Here is a 12,301-nt window from a genome sequence, read left to right on the forward strand (position 1 = left end):
GGTACTGAGAAGACTGAGCTTCCATGACGATTTCAGCAGTGACTTGGAAGACACCGAGTCAGAAGATGACTTGGTAGGTAGTGAGGACGAGGGATTAAGGCAACTTGATTGTTGATCAACAGGGAAACACACCGATCGAAGCTGAACATGGGGAGCAGACAGAGACACAGGGGGGGTGTGGGGTGACAATGATGAGAGATCACATTGGGCCAGGGCTACCTCGCATGGCATGGATGACGTAACCCCATATGTGCAAAGGATCCGAGACCTTCCAGCACGAAGAGGGGAGAAATGGCAAGGGCATTCACATCCACCAGAGACAGTGGGAGACCGGATTGGGAGGCTGGGCAGACACAGTTCCCCTTGCTGGAAAAGGGAGGGGGACAACCTCAATACATACCCTGGAAACATATTGACAAGGATAATTTCAGGTGTAGGCTACCTTCATTGATCGTGGGTGCAGGGAAATGGATATACGAAATGGAGAGGATGACAGCAGGAGAAAAATTATCAGTGGGGGACATAAAAGGTTTACTAGTGGCAAACCTCAGAGAGGCTGCCGATGACGTATGGAAAAGGGCGGGGTACCCAGGGGTAACAACCCAGAACACAGCGCACAATGGTTCGCTATTTTCTAACTGCCGAGCGGCCGTATCGCAAGCTCTACGGAGGCAGTACCCAGACACGTCAGATATTAGTGTGATTGTGGCACGTATGATGGGGGAAGACGAAGACCCCCTACAATATATTCAGGTTATTCAAGAGTTATGGTACCTTGAAATGCAAGCACCGTGGGACAAAACAGTGGCATTATTCTACCATATACAATGCCATGCGTTACCAGAGCAGGTGCAAAGGAAACTAAAGAAGTTGGTGGGGATGGACGCAAAACCACAGTCATGAATACAACTTAAAATAGTACATTATTGCAGGCTAATGCAAGAAAGCACGAGAAAAAAGCGTGAGGAAAGAAAACGGGGGGAGGCGAAGTTAGTGCAGAAGAAACTGTCTAAACACGCCATGGAAGGGGCAGTGTTAAAAAGGGTGGGAGGACAGAACACACCACAGACACAGTACGCACCGCCACCCTCAGGAGGCGGGTTCATGTGGTGATGGATGCACAGGATGGGTTTCACAGAAGACGGGGGCCACCAAGAAGATGCGGGAATGGGCACCAAATGCGACAACGCCAAGGGGGATTTTCGGGAGGTTATCGAGGATATGGACAACAAATGCAGCAGGGTCCAGAAGGGTTTTCTGGAGGGTATCAAAGGCAAATAAGAGAACCACACCAGTTCTTGGTGAGCGGACAGTTAGCACATATCTCTAGGTTGTGTAGAAACAGAGGGAGGATGCCATAGATGGGGGATGCAATACCAGCAAGCATATCCAGGGGAACAGAATGGACTCACAGACACACCAGCCCATGACACAGACACCACAAATACAGATGCCAGCACAACAGTATTCACAGACACCACAGATAATGCAGATGCTGAAAAACACGCAGCCATCATACACAGCACAGCCAAACGACGAGACACTGGCATGCACAGACTCCATGGCAACAACTCCCATTAGGAAACTAGGTGGGTTACTGTAGTGTGGGGCAACCCATTCGTAGGCAATAGAATGTCAATATACCCTCAATAGGACAGCCCACAGAAAGACCTGATGTGTTCCATCCTATCAATTATACCCAATACAGCGGAGGAACCACACATAGGGGCGACGATAGGTGACAACATGTTCTCCTTTCTTGTAGACACAGGGGTGACTAGATCCTGCATCCGGGAAGGGAAGTATAGAATGTCAGGCGATGCCATGAATGCTCAAGGATTCTCTGGGGTGACGGAATTGGTTCCATTTACAGATGATATTGCACTTTCTATAGGAGAGCACAGCCTAGCTCTACCCTTAGTATATTCTTGACAGACACCAGTTAACATAATGGGGAGAGACATCATGAGCTAACCTAACATGAACATCTTGTTTACTGACAAGGGGATAGTGTGTTCCACACCTGGGATACACCTTCTAAGCATGAGGGAAATTAGTCAAACTTATTGTAGGCGCAATGTATAGAGGGGGATGCCAGCAGATGAGGAGCTATTTTGATATGGGACTGAAATAATAATACCATGGCTCCCAGGAATTCTTGGACAAATGTTGCACATTCCAAATGAGTACTTGTTCAGACCAGAAATACCATTAGATGATAATGAAGGGACGATAGTGCTCCTAGAATTAGAGGCAGTGATAGTGGGGGATGGCTGGACAGCAGTACTTGGGACAGATGACACAGGGTGAACATGGCTATCAGTAGTTGCTGTGACAGAAGGGTACAGGTTGACTATTGTTACAGATGAAGAACTCTTCAAAGACAACTGATCAGACCACAAGGTGGTGTCTGAAATTAGCATCGCATACTGGGTGAGAATACATTACAGAGAAGTACTACAGAGAATGGCGATGATGCTAAAAACACTGCCAACATTTCTTGAGGAAGACTTGGCAAAAGTCCCCAGCATCCTATGGATCACAAGTCCATATGATGTGGGGCTTCTAAAAGAGATAGGAGGAGTGAAAATAAAACAGAAGCCAGGAGCTATTTTACCATGAGCTAGGCAATATCCCCTGTCTAGGGAGGCAGAAGAGGGTTTTTTATGAGACAATCACATCACTAGTGAAGCAGGGCATCCTAATACCATCAGAATCACTGTGCAACACAGCGGTGTACCCTGTCAAAAAGGGTTCATGGCATTTTATTCAGGACTTGCCCCCTCTGAACCATATTGTAGAAGCAGAATTTCCATAAGTTCCGAATCCAGTGACAATTGTGTGTAGCATTCCCACAAAAGCTTCCCACTTCACGGTCATAGATTTGAAGAATGCTTTCTTCTCTATGCCATTACACCCAGACTCACAAGACTTTACTTTGTTTCTATATAGAAATAATAAGAGGAAACATACAAGACTTCTTCAAGGGTACTGCGAATCACCCTCTATATTCAACAGAGTAATTCAAATGGACTTAGGAAATGTAAAATTAGAGAGCACGGGTATACAATGCGTAAACAACATATTGGGCCTCATTACGGGGTAGGTGGTAAGGGATTATGGATGGGACCCGTGAAGGGACTTCAGAGCTAATAACGGTACCTCAAATTGCGGTACCGTTATTAGCTCCATCCCCATTCCCATTGAGCCCTATGGGAGCTTGAATGGGAATGGGGAATGGTTCCCAGAATGGGGAGTTACCAGGTCCTCCAAGGTTAGAATGACCCGGTAAGTCCCTATTTCGGGAACCGGGACCCGGAATGCGGTAAGGGGGTAGCCATGGTGCTAGTAGCACCATGGCTACCTCCTACCTCGTAATGAGGCCCATTGATTTGCAGCCAGGCAGAGACACAGTGTAGAGATGACTCTGTGCACGTGTTGACAGTACTAGCAGACAAAGGGTACAAGGTAGACAAGGCCAAATTACAATATTGCCAGGCAGAGCTGTTATACATTGGACAACTGATATCCAAAGACAGGCGAAAAGTGACACCAGAAAGAGCAGAAGCAATATGCAAGACAGCAAAGGCCACAACCATGAGACGAATGCAGCAGTTTCTAGGACTAAGTAATTACTGCGGAGCATGGGTATTTAACGACAGCACTTAAACTAGGCCCTTATTGAGTGCACTAAAGGAAGCACAAAAAGGGGAGGGTACATTACAATGGACAAAAAAATGACTGAAGCATTTGATGAACTGAAAGAAGCAATATGCACAGCTCCAGTGTTAGGGATCCCATAATAAAAACTGAAATTTCTTATTCTCGCACTCCAATGGAGTGGTTATGACTGCAGTACTGACACAAAAGACAAGCATGGGGCAGAAACCTCTAGCATATTACAGTGGGAAATGATACCCAGTAATGAGAGGACACCATGCATGCGAAGAGGCATTAACCACCACTGCATTCGCAGTAGACAAATCAGCAAGTATATCCATGGGATGCAGCACCACTCTTTATATGGAGCATGTTCTCTTCGCAATACTGGAAATATCCAAAAGTACATTGACAACACCGAGAGCTTCTGGGTACGAGGTGTTACTGTCGAACCCAGCTCTCAAGATAGTGAGATGCAGGCTTGTCAACCAGGTGACTTTCTTTGACGACCCCGTAAAGGACAGCGACTATGTGCACAAATGCACAGCCAACATAGAAGAATTCCGTGACACTAGAAAAGTACAGGAGAACGCACTTGAGAGGGGAAACCTGCTTTATATCGATAGGTCATCAACAATTGACCAAAAGACTGGGGAAAGACATACTGGGACAGAAGTAGTGAAATTCAGAGAGGACGGGACGAGCTAGGCGGTGTCAAGCGCATGTCTACCGTCACATTTATCAGCACAAGCAGCAGAATTTGTAGCTTTTATATTAGTACTAGAACACAGCAAAGGAAAGGAAGTAACAGTGTATTCAGATTCAGCCTACGTTACATCCACAGTGCATTCTGGGCTGTCACGTTGCCTGAGGAGGGGCTTCAGATGTGCTGATGGGTCAACGGTGCAGCACACACTCCTATTGGGCAGACTGATAGAGGCACTCCAGTGCTCACTGCGCAAAGAAGTGGCAAAGTGCCAAGCACACACGAGGGGGGAGGACCCCTTGTAAAGACTGGAGGGGGGTGTCTGTACTCCTGCTCTCTATAAGGCAGAGGAGAGACACAGAGGACCCCAGCCAAGATTCTCTATAGGGTAGCACTGGTCGAGCAATCAAGCCCTAGCTTCTCAGGTGGTGATGTGGGCTGGTTCTTAAGTACAGTGTAGGCCCCAAGCACCCACAAAGGAATGTCCGCACACTGCATTAGTTAAAACACAGCCTTTATATAATTAAGGTTCAAGGTTATATACACAATCACAATAACTCACTTTGTGCTCAGTTAATCTACAATGGCAAATATATACAGTTCTAAGTGGTACCACAATAATCATTCGATCTCATTAAAGTGCATCAACTATGCTCTGGTCAAATGTCACACAGATAAAACTAATAAATGCAACCAACAATAGACATAGGAGGAAAGCAGTTGGTTAGAACAATTGGCAGAATACTGGCCCCTACCACTAGACACAGTTCTGTGTGGATATCCCCCCACCTAGGCAACCTGTAAATAAAGATATATCGTACAAGCCCAGTCCATATATTGTTCAATGGGCCTCATTCCGAGGTTTGGAGGTAACCACGCCGCTATTTGCGGCATGGCTGCCTCCAAACTTGTTCCGATTCCGCCCTGGTGAATGGAGCAATTACCTGTCCATTCCAAGGTTGGCAGACCCGTAATTCCCCATTCACCAGGGCCCTTCCCCATTCCCATTTGAGCCCCCATAGGGCTCAATGGGAATGGGAAAGGTGCTAATAACAGTACCGTAAATTATGGCACCATTATTAGGTCTAAAGTCCCTTTGCGGGTCCCGTCCTTAACGCCTGCTACAAGCAGGCGTTAAGGAAGGACCCGCAAAGGGAACTCGTAGTAGGGCGGTAAGGGTTTAACGACACCGGTCTCGTTACCGATAACCGTTAACCCTTACCGCCCTACTTTTAATGAGGCCCAAAGAGTCCTATTTCCTTCTACAATGTTTCTACCACCCCAATGTACCTGGAATAGCAGAGTTCGACGACGGGACATCAACAGATCCTTCTTGTGCGGCTCCCTTTAAAGCAGGATCCACGGATCATCGAGATCCCTCGAAGAAAAAGGTGAACAAATGCAGTGAGGTAGCAGCTCTGGTCCTGGCGGTGCTCAGCGATGACGAGTCAAAGACGTCCTGCAAGGAAGAGGCGTGCGGGGCACCCCAATGTCACTAATTCAGGATCGCAAAGAGTTTGTGAAGAACTGTGATCCAGCAAGAGCGTTGAGTCGTCTGGTGTCTCTACGGTCTTTGGGTGGCGGGAAACCCACCGGCTGATGCTACTCGGCGCGTCGACCGCCTGGCTTTTCCGGCGGGATAAACGGTCCACGGAGCGGACAAGTGCATCCGTGAATCAAAATGTCTTAGGCAAAAGGAGCGTTGCGGCTCCAGTCATCGACGGAACAGCGTCAAGCAGTCCCCCTTTCTGGGCAACTAACCTCGACGGGCCTCCACCGGTTATAGCAAAACTGCGAACCCTGGTCGACGACAGTGGATGGAATTTCCGGTGCTTATCTTCGTGCACCTCGCCGGTCATCATCTCCGGTCGGCAGCTTGTCGAGGGTTTGACTTCAAGGGAGCTTTGGCAAATGTTAGCAGTGCTCGATGGTCCCTCGGAGCACAGGAAGAGGGTGCCTAACCAGGTCCTATCTGGGTCAGTCCTTGGAGACACAGCAGCTTTCAGATCCACGAAGTAGAGCAGCAGTACTACTTCTCTTCCAGCAGGGTTTCAAGGTTAAGATTCATTTTCAACTTCAGCTTCTGAATGATTTTTAGTAGTGAGAGGCCCCCAGATATACTAATTGATCTCTCATTCATTCTGCTGGGTCACACCCACGCAACCAATCACTCAGAAGGGCATTCAGCAGTCAGTCAGACACTCACAACACAGAATGTGGATTCGGACAAGTACCACGCCATTCAACACTACACACTGCATTCATACCAGTTTCGGGCAGGGCTGTCTCAGTCATTGTGTCAAACACTAGATACCAGACATCCACAAGAAGAAGTGTATATTCGCCACACACTCCATTCACCGTTGTCCCACCCACAGGTGTACCCACAACATACGGTCACTGGGAAGGCTCCAGCCAGTCTGGTCGGCACTTCCCCACACTACCATATATGGAACTTCCACCCAACAGCCAGTCAGTGGGAAGGGACAGAGACAGGGCTTCCCGGGACTTCAGGAAAACCAAGGTAACAGGCGATGGAAGGCAAGAGGTCACCGGGGCCATCTTATCTCTATCAGGAATCTACCGATTCCAATGACAGGGCCTGGGCACCCCAAAATGGAGGATGCTCAGGGCACCTGTCAATTCAACACGGAGCTGCCACCAGCCCCGTACCCTGCTCTGTGGGCCACCCACAGTTGCCCAAAAACATACACTAGGGGCACAGGGTTGCACCCCCACCCATGGGTGCCATAAGGGTATCCCATGGGTCTGTACACCAAACCAAAAGAGAGAGCTGGTCCGCCAGGAGTCCCACATGAACTCCTGCGCTGTAAACACAACAGAACACATGATAAAAAGCAGTAAAGGACAAGGATACGGAGGCATTGTCCCTCTGAAGCATTTCCAGCATCACACCCCTTCTCTAGGGGTAATGAGGCAGCAGAAGCTGAAGCAAAAATGCAGCGCATATTTTGGGGACATTTTAGAAATGGATGCTTCATCCACAGCGCGCAATTATGCACAAACAATGATACTTAAGGAAGGATATAACACATTAGCAGTGACACAGATTATGGAATTGCAGGGAGCAGCACCCAGGGAAGAAAAAGAGTTATGGATTAAGAGGGGATGTACAGTGTCTCCGGCAGACATCTTATGGTGGCAAAATAACACAGGAAAAGTAGTAATGTCATTCTCATTATTGCACACTGCACTGACACAATTACATCATCCTACCCATGTAGGGAAGGAGGTGCTTGCTGCTCATATTGGAGAGGATTGGTTCTGTCCCAATTTGGCAGAACACATGGTTGAATTCATGACTAATTGTCTAGTGTGTAAACAATTTACAGCAGGCCATACATTAAGGGTAGTGAGAGGAGCCCTACCTCGTCCAATGGGTCCATTCCAGCACCTGCACATCGACTATGTTGACATGCTCCAAGTATGCCAGGGCTACCGCTACATCATAGTGGTTGAGTGCCCATTTTCCCAATGGATTGAAGTCGGTCCTTGTTCCCATCCTGATGCCCTTAGAGCGTCAAAATTCCTGGTTCAAGAAATCTTCCCACGATGGGGCATGTGTGAGGTCCTGCAGTCTGACAATAGTCCTCACTTCGCCATTGAGATGTTCCAACACATCACAACCTTGTTAGGAATACAACACAAATTCTCTTGTGCCTATCACCTGCAAATAAACGGAATGTGTGAGTGCCTCAATGGCTGCTCAAAGAAGGCACTGCCAAAATTAAAAAGACCCTCAATACGAGTTGGCTGCACTGTCTTCCATTAGCCTTATTTATGTTGCTCAATAAACCAGGGTCCAACCACCATTTAACCCCACATGAGGTGGTGACAGGATGGCGCATGCGGCTTCCCCAAGCTCCTCCCACTAAGGGCACTGAAAGATGCAGATTTATTTGGGATGAATTGTTCAGGAAATGTACGAATACACTGCTTCCTTGATGGCTAGTGCTTCTTTTATTTATCGTCAACTGCAGGGTCAACGGGAGAGGCCTGAAGCAAGAGGAGAGAACAACAATCCAGAAGCTAATAAAGACCTTTTGACGCCGCCACAATTGTATCCAGTGGATAAAGTATTGATGAGGTATTTTACAAGGTGGTGGTTTAAGCACCGCTTTACAGGACCTTACACCATGGAGCAGGTCACTGATCAAGCAGTCAAATTAGAAGGGAAAAAAACTTGGCACTGTCTGGGGGACATCAACTCCTCAAAGTGGTGGCCTCTCCTAGCACCAACAACGAAGGGGCCAATGATCCACCAGCAGAAGAAGAAGAAAACAATTGCCTGGAAGCATCAAACCCAGCAGAGGACAACCTAGGATTACTCGCTCCAGAGCAACAGTGAGGGCACACTGTCTGTTTATTATTTTTCTTTCCGCACACTGACAGCATTCATTGTGAAAGTGCGACTGTTGTTATTGCATTAGTAGCATTGCATTGTTTCATGCTTCCCCTTGATCCTCATCCCGAAACTTTCCAAGGCCAATTTCTCCAATTTGTCAGGAGATCAGAGAGCACAAGAAGGCACCATCTGAATGTGCTTTTCCGTGTTTTAATAGCTTATTTGGCCCGAGTCTACCCACACTTAGAGATAGGAAACCCATCTGTACTTCCAGTACTCTGTGACCCTAGAATAAGAGTTGCATGGGAAACCTTATTTCTCCTTGCAATGACCCAACACCAAGTTCGCTGTGTTTGAATTAATAAATTACTAACACAATAATGCCTCTTTTAACGCATTTCAGCAGGGCAATAAACATCTTCATGACTACACAGGAGTTCAAAGAGGTGCAAGTGATGGAGGGCATTTTTAAAAGAATGCTTATTGTGTCCTGTGTCTTATTCTCATGTAGTATTTTCGCCCTAATTTTTTGGCGAATGTAATATGTTGCTAGTAATACTGCTGTGACCTCTACTAACACAACCCCAACTCTAGCAGTTGGAACGACCATGTCAGGTGGAAAGGTAATCACTGTAAGTACAGTAAAGACAGGTAGACGCAGTGCTGATGTAGACATGGCATTGGATCTCTTTCTCACTGATACTGCTCGAGTATCTAATAACATTTGGTACAAGCATCTGATTAAAGTAGGTAAACAAACCAGAGGAGAGCTGCTATGCCTGCTCACTAATCCCCTGTGCCATGAGTGCCTCCAGAACAGTTGTAGCAACTGAAATACCAGCAGCAGGAGCACAATGCCTTATGTACCTGTCCATGTTTACAACCCGAGGAAGATTCCAAGGGAGAACAGAAACATTGAGATGGATGTCCAAGGCAACATTCCCCTATGAAGATAGTTATATAAAGTCACTTGACATGATGGCCCAGTACTGGAAAAAGGACCAGGCTATACAATACATCACTGATGGACCACATAAAGGAGAGACAAAAACGATAACACTGAAAGAATTGCCATGCCCTAAGAAGGACCTCAAGGAAGTAGGAGGAGAACCAGGATGTTGGGAACGACCAATGATGCTTGTGTATAGCCAAGTATACACAGCTGAAGGATGGAAGAAGGAGGTAGTAGGAAGAAAAGCATGCATGCTCCTACAAGCTGCAGTAAACACAGAACAATCAGAAAATGATAAATGCCTGAAAGAATGGGATGCAAGTACAAAGTTACTGACCTGGGTGGACAATGAAGCTGGACCAATGCCCATAATGCCACTGAGGAAAGCGGCATTGTGTTTCCAGAATGATGGTGCAGTAAAGGTTGGAGAAAACAAACAGTGCAAGTAAACAGAAAAACATTCAGCAATTAAGGTTGGGATGGCAGTATTAATGGGTCATTATTGGGCGTGCAGATCCAAGGCATATGAGAAGTTGCCACCCAACTGGGTAGGAGTATGGCCAATGGTACACATCAATACAGCAGCACTAGTTGTACCACAAAAGGACATCAAAACAGAAGACTCCCCTAAAATGGACAATATGAGAAGAAAGAATAGGACAGTAGAAATGAATAGAGTAAAAAGGGAGAACTACTTCTCATCAGCATCAGAAGCATCACTGGAGGAAGTGCCACCTGAACGTCGATTGTTCATTAGGACAGAGATGTTCTTTGCGTCAGGAGTTCTAGTTGTAAAGACATACACAAACGTAAAATGGCTCCAGATTACGAGCTGGGAGCTGATGCAGATGATAAACTCAACTGTAAATGGCTTCAACACGATAAAAGAAGAGCTCTGAGCAGTAAGGTTGATGGCTCTCCAGAACAAATATTTTCTAGACCTTCTCACAGAAATGGAAGGAGGGGTTTGTGCCAAGGTTAGGTCTTCTTGCTGTACAATTGTGTGTGCAAACGATGAAGCAAATGGCACACTGACAGAAGCAGTGACAAGATTATCGAAAATGCACGCCAAAATGGAGGAGGAAGCCAAAGGAACAGGAAAAGATAAAAGCAGGCTCTCGTATATATTCTCGTGGATGCCAACATGGATGGAAGACAGACTAAATGTATTACTAGGAGCACTGATATTGGTAATAGTAGGACTATGTGTGATTAGGTTCTGCATCACGCAATGCCACAAGATGACAGAGAAAACAATAGGGATGAAAGTAATAGTAGATATAAATACAAATGGTGAAGAAGATAAGATAGTAGAGGAAAGAAACAAACTAAGGACACAGATAAAGGAGTGCCCATTGTTCCCGAACGAGATTGTTAGGGTGAACCCCCAGGCAGGGCCTTGCTAGGAGTCCACGGATGCCGAACTCACGGAAGGCCTAACCCCTTCCACTGCCCAAAAAACACAAGGTACCCACAAGTAGCAAGGTGAAACTGAGGTTTATTACAGCCATCAAACCACAGGGATTACATGCACGTATGTCCAGGCACATCTTGCTGCATTCAGGCTCGCAGGCCCTTTTTGGTGACAAGTGGCTTCACAATTTGCGTCATATTCCGGGACGTTCTCCAAAAACCCTAACTCCACTCCAGATAGGTTACTGAGTGTTAGTTCCCATATAGGAGCCCATATAGAAGGTATGTTATTGGATAAGGCTGCATCAGGTGTTAGGCTTAGACCATCCTTGAAAACTGATACTATTTGTTACAGTATGTGCACCTTGTGATTGGTCAGTGACCCCAGCTACCCACCCCTAGGGCCATGATCTCTGATTGGTTATGCCGCGGGCCCCCACGCCTGGAGAAAACTCAGTTGCCAGCCCGCAAGACACCTGTTCATGGTGTATGTGCCATTATGTGTCTGTAAGGTGCAACTATGTGTCAGCGTTACAATCGTGTGTGAGCCATTAATGCCATGAGCATGTTCCATTCCCAGCACACAACTGTAGCTGGAGTGTAACAATTTTGTTGGGATAATCATCTTGTCTCGTGAGACAACCGCTCTTCCCAGCTTCCAAGTCTTGCCCAGTATCAGCTCGGGTGAGTCACGTGCTTGGAGACCACATTTGTGAGCTCAAAAGCTCCGAATTAGTCTGTATTTTACAGGGAATGGCCTCTGATGCAGCTGGTGTTACTTTGGTACAGGGTGCAGAATGTCATTTGCAACATTGCAACCTTGGCAGTGGCTTTGTTCCCACCTCAGTAGTGCTGTCTGCACAGCATTCTGTGGCTTCAGCTTTTTCCAAGATGATCATGGCCTAATAGATTTCCTAAGCCATGGTCTGGCTTCTACTGTATGTGTTGTCCCATAGTATCCATAGGTAGTGTGTTATGGCTACTCAGGTCCCTCGAGTGCTCCTGTCATTCCATAGGGTTATTTGCATGTAAGCATCTGCAAGCATTTACATGTGCTCTTCTTGCTTCTTGCGTTCCTGCAGCAAGCTAATGGCAAAAATAATAAACATGCAGACAGTATGTGCATGTTACCGTCCTCTCGCTCATAGAACTGTATGCATGTGTTCTTCGTGTAGTTGGGTGTGTGAGTATCCCGAATGTGCGG

Source organism: Ambystoma mexicanum, chromosome 13 (assembly GCF_040938575.1).
Source record: "Ambystoma mexicanum isolate Mex_15411 chromosome 13, UKY_AmexF1_1, whole genome shotgun sequence".
NCBI lineage: Eukaryota > Metazoa > Chordata > Amphibia > Caudata > Ambystomatidae > Ambystoma > Ambystoma mexicanum.